The sequence below is a fragment of the Cryptomeria japonica genome, chromosome 3 (genome assembly GCF_030272615.1).
Source record: "Cryptomeria japonica chromosome 3, Sugi_1.0, whole genome shotgun sequence".
In the NCBI taxonomy this organism is placed as follows: Eukaryota; Viridiplantae; Streptophyta; class Pinopsida; order Cupressales; family Cupressaceae; genus Cryptomeria; species Cryptomeria japonica.
Window position 1 is genome coordinate 293,086,921 of NC_081407.1, and position 12,086 is coordinate 293,099,006.

At 29.8% G+C, this 12,086-nt stretch overlaps 1 pseudogene; it reads right to left on the reverse strand.

The window, feature by feature from the left end:
• Window positions 1-10,003: 10,003 nt before the first annotated feature.
• LOC131062668 (ribulose bisphosphate carboxylase large chain-like) lies at window positions 10,004-11,005 on the reverse strand (annotated as a pseudogene).
• Window positions 11,006-12,086: the final 1,081 nt, after the last annotated feature.

The following is a 12,086-nucleotide window of genomic DNA, read 5'->3' on the forward strand; positions in this document are numbered from 1 at the left end:
AATAAGCTACTAATAATTTTTTTGTTTTTCTGCAACATTATTCTATAGCCAGCACACCATTTCAACCACTTCTTCCAGTCCTTAACAGTCAACTCTCGAGGATCGGTACAATTCAATAGTCCTTACGAGTCCAAAAAGTCCTTGACATTTTGTTTGAAGAAAGGAAATGATGCTCTAGATTTTAATAAATCCTTCACATAGGAGCCTCTCATGCTTATTACATGTTACCATATCTTGTGAAATACATATGCTTAAGATATTTTTGGGGTTTCCTTCTTTTTGATAGAAGGGTTTATATTTCTATTTGGAGTGAATCTTTTTTGAATTGTCTCAATATTTCTACTCAATTGGATGTAAAATTATAAATTTGACTCGATGGGAGTCAAAATACTTATTTTGAGATCGATAAGTGCTAATTTGGCCCTTAAATGAAAACTTTCATAAAGTAAGGCAGTTTCTTCCAAATGAATCAAACGCTCTTGTTTTGGAAAATAGAACCAAAAAATTTTATTCGAATTAACCCTTTTTTCAATCTGGATTTTATGTCAGAAGGTTCATTCATTCGATTTTTGAAGTCAGCACGCAATTTATTATGAATATCTCGATTCAACAAATATTCTTCATTCATCTTCTTGATTTGCTCATTCATTGTAATCATCCAATTGTCTAGATCTGCAAGATCCAAATCTGCTTTGGTCTGATTCGCTCATTCCATTATTTCCAAATAAAATTGAATATTCGATGTAGGGGTGGTCCTAATCATTAAAGGAGGCTCATCATTCATTTGAATTTTTTTTGGCCCAATATCTCGCCGAATGTTGATCTTTATCTTTACTCTTTCTAAGCAAAGGAGTTCTATGCATTGGCGGATAGGTTTCATCCATTCGATAATAGGATGGATCCTTTTGATAATAGCATAGAAATAAAAAAAATATTGAAAATCTTGGTCAAGTTTCTTTTTGTTTTTCTTTTTAGCGTTTCCCTTTTTAGAAGGAAGATCCTTATCCAAAATCTCCTGAGGGATCTTTTTAGTATCTATACATACCGAATAATTTTGTAGTTAATCTAAGCTCATTAAAATAAATCACTCATAAAGTAAATCCTACTCTATAGGAAGAATACTGAGAAGCAATTCCAATTTTGTACCGGTTCTTTTAAGCAAAATCTGAAATAAATATTGAATGAATATTTTTTTATTGCAAGAAGCGATTTCCTTTTTTATCTGTCATATATAGTGGACCTTTTTGTTAGAGTAAGAACAATAGAAATGAAGAAATCAATTATATATAAATACATATATATATATATATATATATATATATATATATATATATATTCTTACTTAAATGCAAGGTCCAATCCCTTACCTTGGAAGGTGCCTAACCGAGAAGAATTATGGTTGGGAAGGTTAGAGTAGCAAAAGCCATTGGTATCTATATTTTATACACTAGAAAAATAATTTTTATTCTTAATAAACCAAACAAGAAAATGATTGATCAAAAAATTGATTAGTCATTTATGAAGAATCAACTTCAATGACCAGAATTAAGCGTGGATATATAGCTAAAAACATTGAAAAAAGATTCTTGCATTTGTATTAGGCTCTCGGGGAGCCTATTAAAAACATTTTAGGGCTGCTAACCAACAAAAGAGTAGAGCTTTATTTTCCAATCACCGAGATAGACTTAAGCGGAAGAGAGATTTTTGTTGTTTGTGGATTACTCGGATTAATGTAGCATCCCATGCGAATGGAGTTTCTTATAATAAATTCATGCAATTTTTATACAAAAGGCAGTTGCTTAGAAATCATATAACACTTGCGCAAATAGATGTATTAAATAATAATTGGTTCTCTATGATGTTCGAAAATATTCTTGTGTTATGAAATAGTTAAACCTAATCTCCCAGGGAAATTCTTCGGGAAACTAGAGACAATACAAAAATGAGTTCGGACCCACTTAGATAGTTCAATTATTTATTTTTTAATAATCCTTTTTATTTATAGAATTGTTAGATATCCCAGCTCCGATTAAATGTAGGAGCAATTTGGCTCTAATTACTTTTCATTTTTAAGAAAGAAAAGGTATCAAAGATAGAATACGAGCTTGTTTAACAACCCTAGCTATTAAGCATTGTTGTTTCAACGTTAATCGATTCATTCAGTGAGATAGTATTTTTCCTTGCTCGCTAATAAATAGATTAATTAAGATAATATTTTTATAATCGATTTTCTCTCCAGGCCGAATTAGTGATAGATGTTTTTGCAAAGACTGCCGATTTGGGGAAAATCACTTAGATGTATTTCAAAAAGATGGCTTAGATCTATTTCAAAAATATGGCTTAGATCTATTTCAAAAGTATGGCTTAGATCTATTCCAAAAACATGGCTTAGATCTATTCTGAAAAGAGGGAGATGTATTATGAAAAGATGTCTTCATTTTATTCATAGTTTGTTTTATGAACCTTTCACATACTTTTAAAAAAAAATATGTCGAAAAGAAATATTGATAGTGACATATTTTGTTAAAATACAAAAATAGAGAAATATCTTTGATATATTTTTATTCATGGGTAAAAATGATAGATTCAATCTATTTTTTTATTTCTCCATGAATAATATTCTTGTAACAATAAGGATAAAATTTCTTTAATTCCAATCGAAGAGGAGTATTGCATCTATTTTTTCAAGTCATATATTTCGAAATACCGGGTGATTTTTTATTAATACTATCTTGAGTACAACTAGTACATTCTAAAGTAATTGTTACTCTTACATTTCCACTCTTGGCCATATAACTTACTTTGGATATTGTATCTACTTCTTTTCTTTTCAATTCGGAAAAAAGAGAAGAAAGAGAAGAAAGAGAAAGGAATATAAGTTTTTGAAGAATGATTAAAGATTTTATTACTTAATTCATTCTCATAATAGAATATTTAATTAAAATTTTTCAGCAACTTACTATTTGAGGAACTTTTGGATCTAGATTTTATTTATTGTTCTAACATCCCCCCCTTGAATTCTAAAGAGATTAAATCTAATTTATTTTTTTTATCCAAGAAGAAACGGAAATGAATCTAACATCATTTTTTTTCTTTCGGGTTCGTAGGAGAAGCAAACGAAAGTCAAAAAAAGGGAAAAATAAGGGCATCTGGGAAAAAATGATTTATCTCAATTAATAAACCCGCTAAAAATCCTGACGATAAAGCAGCTAACATAGGCACTGTAGAAAGATATGTTTTTATATCTTGCATTGTTCGTAAGTTATCCTTAATCATGATCGATTTATTATATGGTCAACTACATCCGTAGTTTATGAGTAGTTGCAAACAGATATTTGCACAAGTTTTTGTTTTTTTTAAATAAAACATGAACATGTGATAGTAATCAAGTAGTACTGTCAATAAATAGACATCTTATAGAACTGTGTGTATAGTTTATTCATGAAATCAAATCAGAATGAAGGCGGATAAATGTGGAAAATAAAATTGATTTTATTTAATATAAAATATTGAATAAAAATACTCACAATTAAAAGGGATGTAGCGCAGCTTGGCAGCATGTTTGTTTTGGGTACAAAATGTCGGAGGTTCAAATCCTATCATCCCTACCTAGTATTCTTTGTTTCTTTTTATAAAAGAGAAGAAATAAAAAATTGAGTGATGTTTATTCGAAGAAAAATCAATAATCAGTGATTGAGGCATACCACATGCAAAAATGTTTTAAGAGTCAAAAAGGCCCTTCTTTGCTTTTTTTCAAAAAAACAAAAAATGCTCTTAGTTCAGTTTGGTAGAATGGAGGTCTCCAAAACCTAATGTCATAGGTTCAAATCTTACAGAGCATGATCCTTGCTTTTTTCTGATCTTCTTGTCACTTAAACCGAAAAGGCTAATGGAATTTGATCCTTCATAATCAGAAGAAGACCCCTTCATAATATGGTCCTAAATCAAATATCCAATTGATCACCGTGTCAGTTCTGTAAATATGCAGTTACAAATAATCCAGCCTCAAATTGACTCGAAATATTAACTCCTATTGAGTGTTTTATTTTATTTCAAATAAGTCATATACTGCTTAACCCGATGGATAGGACTGAGGAGAAAATAAGAAAATCTAATAAAAAACAAAAATAACTAATTATATTAAGCATGGAAGAGATCAATGAAAAAAGAAATGATTGATACGTATTTTTGTCAAGCAATTACCTCAATTTTATCTAGCAGCAGAAAAAAGAGTTTAAATAAATACATACAAAGTTAGAATGGAATATCTAACAATTGTTAATGTTATGAACGAACATAGAGAGAATAGACAATAAAAAGGTATTATGTTATCAACAAAGTGAAGATGAAATCTCCCACTCATAAATAAAATAAATACCAATTGTCTAGTAATTTTACAATTTATCCTACGTAATAGTCTAATACCAAGTATTAGATGAATGAATTTGACAATGATTCTGATTAAATCACCTTACATTATCTCTACTAGTCTTTAGAACGAAAAAAACTTTTTCTACTACCAAGCATAGTAAAAACACTGTATAGTATAAATGTATTCACTTTTTCCATATGCCCCTTTAATTTTAAAGGCAATGTTTTTAGTAAAAACTGAAATCCTTTCTTGTAAAAGAACTTCTAAAGGAAAATGGGAATAGAATAACATAATTACAATTCGATCAAGATAATTTTCACTATTCATCGATTTCATTTTATTCATAAGAGGAATAACACTTCGGTAGTTGACACTTCGAAGTTCTATATATAGAAGTCATTAAGTTCATATAGTATTATAAATACACAATTTAAATAACATAAAAAACAAAATAGAAAAAGAAATAGTATAATATTTTCAATGAGTTGTATTTATAATGAATGATACTCCTTAATCTTCTTCTTAAAACGATATGCATGTTTTCTAGTGATAAAGTAACTTGTGGAAGTGAGAGCCATTACAATTATTAATGGTCAAATGAAATTAATTTCCCCATGATCCGTATATCCAATTGTTGCAATATAGAGACAAGGTTCCTTCTAGAAGCTATTATGAAATTAAAATATGCAAGATTCTCTCATTTCTGTTTAGTAGAAAAAATGATTGAATTAAGTTGATCAAATAGAGCTAGAGTAACTCACAACTAACAAGATGGTTTTATCCCACTCCCTTTTAATGTTAAGAAAAATTATATTGCTATGTTAGAAGAAGGCTAGGTATACTTTGTATACTTCAAATATACCCTTAGTATCATATTGACAATCAAGCAAAGATTGTAGAAGATATCAATAGTTTTCCATTTCCTGATCTCTTTCTTTCATGGGATCAATTTACCCTTGATTTTATAATAATATAGGGAGCTTAGTATGTCTCAGAATATGGGAGAACACACTTTTGCTGACATTATTACTAGTATTCGATACTGGGTTATCCACAACATTACTATACCTTCTCTATTCATTGCATGTTGGTTATTTGTCAGTACGGGTCTGACTTATGATGTATTCGGGAGCCCTCGGCCAAATGAGTATTTCACAGAAAGTCAACAAGAAGTTCCATTAGTCACTGGCCGTTTCAATTCATTAGAGCAACTTGATGAATTTACTAGATCTAGTTTTTAGGAGGTATTAATGACTATAGATAGAACCTATCCAATTTTTACAGTTAGATGGTAGACCCTTCACGGGCTAGCTGTACCTACAGTTTTTTTCTTGGGATCAATATCAACAATGCAGTTTATACAGTGATAAACTTTTTATAAACTAAATCACAAATATATTTATGACACAATCAAACCCGAATGAACAAAATGTTGAGTTGAATCGTACCAGCCTCTATTGGGGGTTGTTACTTATTTTTGTACATATTGTTCTATTCTGTAATTACTTTTCAATTAGGAGCAGTGAGAATATTTTTTCTTGCCCAATTTCATTTATTGAGATATAATCTAACATGAAAAATTAAAGTAAATATTAAAAGAGTTTATAGAAATGACCGATACCACCGAAAGGATCCCTCTATGGTTGATAGGCCTTTTTACTGGTATTCTCGTTATTGGAATAATAGATATTTTTTTAATGGTTCTTATACGGGATTAGGGTCTTCCTTATAAGAAAGTATCAAAAAGAATTTGAGATTGCCCTAAAAGAAAAAGAATATAGAATGAATTCTAAATCATCCAGTACAGAAAACTAAACAAGAAAAATAAGACCTTATTGTTCTTTGTATTCAAAGAACAGTAAGATCTTATTTTTCTTTTTTCATTTAAAATTGATTTAAATGTGTTTTTTTTATCAATTAATCCTACATTTCTGCAATGCAATCTAAATTCATTTAATGATGTGAAAGAGAAATAACTATATATAATAGTTCTATAGATTTAGAAATCTATTATATTTTTAAATTGCCAAGTTATATAGTAGATTTAGAAATCTATTATATTTTATTAGGGTTATAAAACTTTTTATTCAAAGGTTTGTTTTGTGAAAGAGGCCCTATTTTCTCGATGGGCATACCTTTGCTGGAAAAAAAAAAAAAAAAAAGAACCTTTTGATTTATTTAATTTGACTTAGGAGGATAGAAATAATTCTTATGGAATGATGGAGAGAAGTCGACATTACTGTAGGTCTTCTTTAGGAAGGAAGAAGAATTAGTATTATTGTGAGTAGTAGAATATTACTCGGGGAGAATCGAGAACTCAGCAAAAAACAAATCCAAGTTTTCACAGACCTATAGTTTCCCCTACAAAACTATAGTTTGTAATATTTTTGCATTATCATTTTCCCCTCGCAAAACTATATTCCTTGCCTTGCAATGGTCTAGAATGGGTATATTATTTGGCCTGCTAGGATCCAAAGTTATGGGATTCCATGGTTAAAACCATTACCCAGGCCGACGATCAAAATCATCAACTTGCATGGAGTAAGCACTTGATCACGCACGTCGATGGTCAATGCTGCGGTCCTCACGATCATGAGAAAAATCATGAATAAATTGAGCAAAACTACTATCATGGGCATCATCATTATCATGAACAAAAAATGTATCTAATGTATCTAAAAAACCCAATCCTTCTATGCCAATTTTGTCGATAAGACCAAAGTCTACTTCTTTCTCTGGTGTCATATAAATATCTCATTCTAATAGATAACAAATTAGTTCAAAATCTTGTTTTGTTCTTTTTAAATAAGTTTGCGTAACATACGAATACAAAAGGCCCAGATACTCTAAATCGAAGCTTCATTCTATTGAAGTGGCACGACGATCATAAGGAGACATATGGGGTTGGTGGATCATAATTGAAGCATTTTGCGTCATTACACATTTAGTAAACATCCCCCCATGTAGAAGGAAAGCTCCCATTGAAGCATTTAACCCGACACCTATTGTAAATACATCCCCTATTATGTATTGTATAGTATTGTAAACTATGACTCCTTGTACCATTACTCCACCTCAACAATGAAGAAGAAACATAAAATCCTTTGTTTCATCTTCTTGATTTAAATAAATGATACTTTTCATGATTTGATGAGCCGATTATTTTACGAGTGGTCTAGCTAGGAAAATATATCTCCCAAAAAATAATCGGTGATATTATTCGACCCATTTTGCTTCCTCCTCTTCGAGCCCTTGATAGGGAACTTTTGCATTTTCTACGTACATGCTCAAATACTCTCTTTTTTACTCTTTCGCATTTAAAGAAGCCAAAAACAAAAAAATAGAGAATTTATTTTTTTGTCATTTTTCTAATAAAAATCGATTTAAACGATTTTTGTTACAAAAAAATGCGAATATCGGGCCTTCACAAAGCTTGGAGGAAATATCACTAAAAATATTTTCTATGCTATTTTTTTGATCTCACTTTACAAAATAATAAGTAAATTACCTTTACCACACTATTTATATTTGATACAATATGAAAAAAAAAGAAGAAAATGTTTTTTTGCTAGAAATAATTCTTACTATTTCTTTCCTTCTAGTTTTCCAATGTGAATTTGAAAACGATAGAATTCTTATTCTGTAAATGAATTACAGATGTATATAAATACATTTACATTTTTTGTAGTACGTTTAGAATAAAAGATATAATTTGTTATAATCGAGAATTTTTATTTCTATTATATATCGTTTTTCCTAGTATATATTTACATTTAGAATAATAGAAAAATATAAGGTATTAGAAACAAATAAATTATTTCTAATATAAATTTATACTATTAAAAGGTAAAAACCTCTACATAATTTGAAAAACTTTTTGTGTTATTTTGATCCCCAAAAAAACAATTCTTAAGGGATCAAGACTTTTTTTGGGGAATCTTAAAATATAATGAATTATTCTGATCTGTCAATCACTATACATGTATATTTCAATTGTCTCGCTTAGAACATTTTTTAAAAGAGCTCGTGGAACCATGCTATCAAACATTCCAAAATCAAATAAAGAATCAGATATTTGATCTTCATCATCTACTATCTGGTTTAATGCCTGTTCAATAACTCTTTTACCTACAAATGCAATGTATGCATTAGGCTCAACAATCATGACATTAGCCAACATAACAAAACTAGCAGTGACTCCACCAGTTGTCAGAGATGTAAGAACTAAAATATATAGTAAAATTTTCTCCTTTTGATATTTATGCAACACAACAACTATTTTATTCATTTGCATTAAGCTAAAACTTCCTTCTTGCATGTGTGCTCTACTACCGAGCCCACCAGAAGCACATACAAGAATTAATGGAAGAAAATTCTCAGTAGCAAACTGTATTAAATGAGTTATTTTTTCACCCACCACCAAGCCCATACTGCCTCCCATGAACTAAAAATCCATAACTCTGAGTGCAATAGGAACACCATTTATTTCACCTATGCCTGTTTGAATAGCATTGGGTAAACTTGTTTCTTTTTAATAGGAAGTGTTATAATCTTGATAAGATTGTTCTTCTGTTTCTATAAATTATTCCTTTCCTAGATTAAATGTATGCTTAATTAGTTCTATGTTAACGTTGACATATTCTTTTTCTTCTTTAGTTAAAGAGTCATAAGTTAAAGGATATTCTTCTTCAATATCCTCCTCATCAATATCTTCAATATCTTCATTATTTTTAGTATCTCTTCCTTTTTGCTTAGGAAATTTATTTTTGCAATATAGTGTTAATGTAGAAAACTATTTCATTATCTCTAGTAAACAGAAATAAATTACCTTAGTATTTCAGTATATGACAAAAAAATATTGTCATAATCTTTTTCATAGTTCTTGTGATGGAACAAGAGATTTATTTCATGAAATAACTTGACACTATTTTTACTATAGTGTAGATCATCCTACATGATATGATCTATCATATTATAAAATTCATAGCGATTTTGGTTTTTAACATATTCTATTAGAATATTAGAACCAAACCAAGGAAATTCTTCTTCTTCCAGTAAACCACAATAATGATTTCTAAACCAATATTTAAAAATGTTTCAAGATCAGATATCTTTCCATCAAACAAACCGCCATATGTGTTCGCAACCATAAAAAGTAATCTGTCTCTAGGTTAGTTCCTGGATAAAAAAGAAATATTTTTTTATTTTCCTTATTTTTCTTTTGTCTTCTAGAAAATAAAGTTCTTTTTTCTCTAAGCATTTTGTCACTACTTTCAAGAACTTATCTTGTGATAGTAATTGTTCTTTTATGTTGGCTAATTGTGTATTTAATTTAAATAATAATTCTAAAATGAGGAATTTTTGAAGTTTAAGTGCCATTCTCTGAAATTCTATAGAAATGATTTCAAACTTGTCATCCCTCCTATCTTCCAAATTTTGATCAAGCAAGCTATAAATTTGCACATTTTCAAATGCTTAATTTAAAAGAACAAACCTATATAATTCATTTTTTATTTTTTGATGTATTTCAAAAAGTACAAATTGAATTTTTTTCAACCCTGTATCAATAATATCTTGTAGTATCTTAATAGTTTCTTTTGAATCTAAATTCAAATATTTTATGAATTTACCTCATGAAGCTACAAGAAGAACACTTGGCATAGACCCAATCTTGAGTGAAATAAATACCACGACTTCGGTCTCTTTCAATAAAATCATTACGCAATAGATCAAAAAAACCCAAAGTCACTTCTTGTTCTCCTTCAAGTTTACCTACTACAGTACCAGTGTGAATATGATGTCAACCAGACATACGTAGTTCTTTAGCTACTACATGAAAATGCATACCATGATTTCTTTGTCTATCAATAACTGCATGCATTGCATGGTAAATGTGAAGAAGTAGGCCATTATCTCAGCAATAATGAGCCAACAAAGTATTCATTGTAAAACCTCTAGTGAGATAGTAATGAATACTGCTCTTTTCATTATTTCTTCACATGTACCTGCAGTATCATTCAGGTAATGTCCCTTAATCTCACATGTCTCAGCCCAAGCTTTATAAATTGCTTCTGCAAAAAAATAGAAATGATATCTCCAGTGCATAAATGGTTAGGAATTCACATTTACATCATCCTTGATAAAATCAAGTCCACCACGAAGACATTCATAAAATGCTCTACCATAATTCTTGGCAGGTAGACCCAATTTTGGTTTTATAGTATATCCCAACAAAGGATGACAATATTTGTTTAATTTATCTCTTTCTACTTAAATAACATGTGGTGGGCCTTGGAATTTTTTTGAATAAACAGGAGGAATTCATAAATCTGCTAGACATAGGGCCCATAAGGCTTTGAATCCAAATGGATTACCTACAATAGAAGTGAATAGGTTAGTAACAAAACCTTCTTCAAAAAGATCTAAAGGGTGAGCTACATAGGCAATAAATTGATTTTCCTCTCCAGGAACGGGTTCAATATCATAGCATCACCCCTTGTAATGATCAAGAGTGGTAAGTCCATCGATCCAAATAGTCATCCACATACAAGTGGAGGATTCGACGGCTACTATTGCTCCCGCTTCTTCGGGGGGTACAACAAGTTGAGGAGGCATCACATGGTATTCAAGCATTTAGTAAAAAAATTAAAGGATATTGATAAACATTTTTCTATAGGAAATATATTGTATAGATGATAGATAATTTGTAAATCAACTTTGTCGAAAAAGAAGGGAGCTATAAGTTAGACAGTGTGAATTATATCATGATAATGAAAAAGAAACTAATATGGTTATAATCCATGTGCCTAAAAAAGATTTAAAAAACAAACAAACAAGTAATATGGGTTTAAAATTTGTGGTGAAAGTACCATATCAAGGGCCCGAAGAGGAGGAAGAAAACTGGGTCAAATTAAATTATATCATCGGTTATTTTTTGGGAGATATATTTTCTTAGCTGGACCACTCAAAAAACAACCGGCTGATCAAATCATGAAAAGTATGCTTTATTTAAATCAAGAAGAAACATGTCAAATACTTTAGTTCGACACCCATGTCAAGTACACCTTATTCTTGTTAGAACTATTCATCCCTAAATCATACGGAGGACTTATTTCATAGCTTGAGAAATATAAGCTTTACAATAGACATATTGTTACTATTTAACAATAGTCAATATCAATGGAAAAAAGATTTATTTCTTTAATAGAGTTTTTTAACTCTAGAAATATTCTATTCCTCTTTCCAATTTGTTTATTTATTTAAATAGGGAGTATTTTATGTTTTGTTATCACAGACCTCAGCATCTTTTTTGTATAGTTTCGATATGAGATCAAAGTAATAATTATAATATTAAAACAAGGGGGATTTAAAAAATGGTAACTTTTTTGTTGCCTTGGATCCAAAGGAGTATTCCAATTGTGCTTTTCGGGGTGTATTATGGATTTTTATCAACATTGCAAATCAGTCCATCTCAGATGTATTATCTCAGATCCTTGTTGATTAAAGATAAGATATTAGATAAAAATGGTGATAAAAGCATTCCTATGCGAAAATTGATTCTTAGTAGTTTGTTTCTTGGGCAAGTTGTAATTTTTTCATCCATTTATCTGTGACCTATCTATAGCATCATTTTGAAACCTCACACGATGACTCTAATGTTTGTGCCAGTCTTTTTATTTCTTTTTATTAGGATTTTTTTCTCCAATGTTTTATT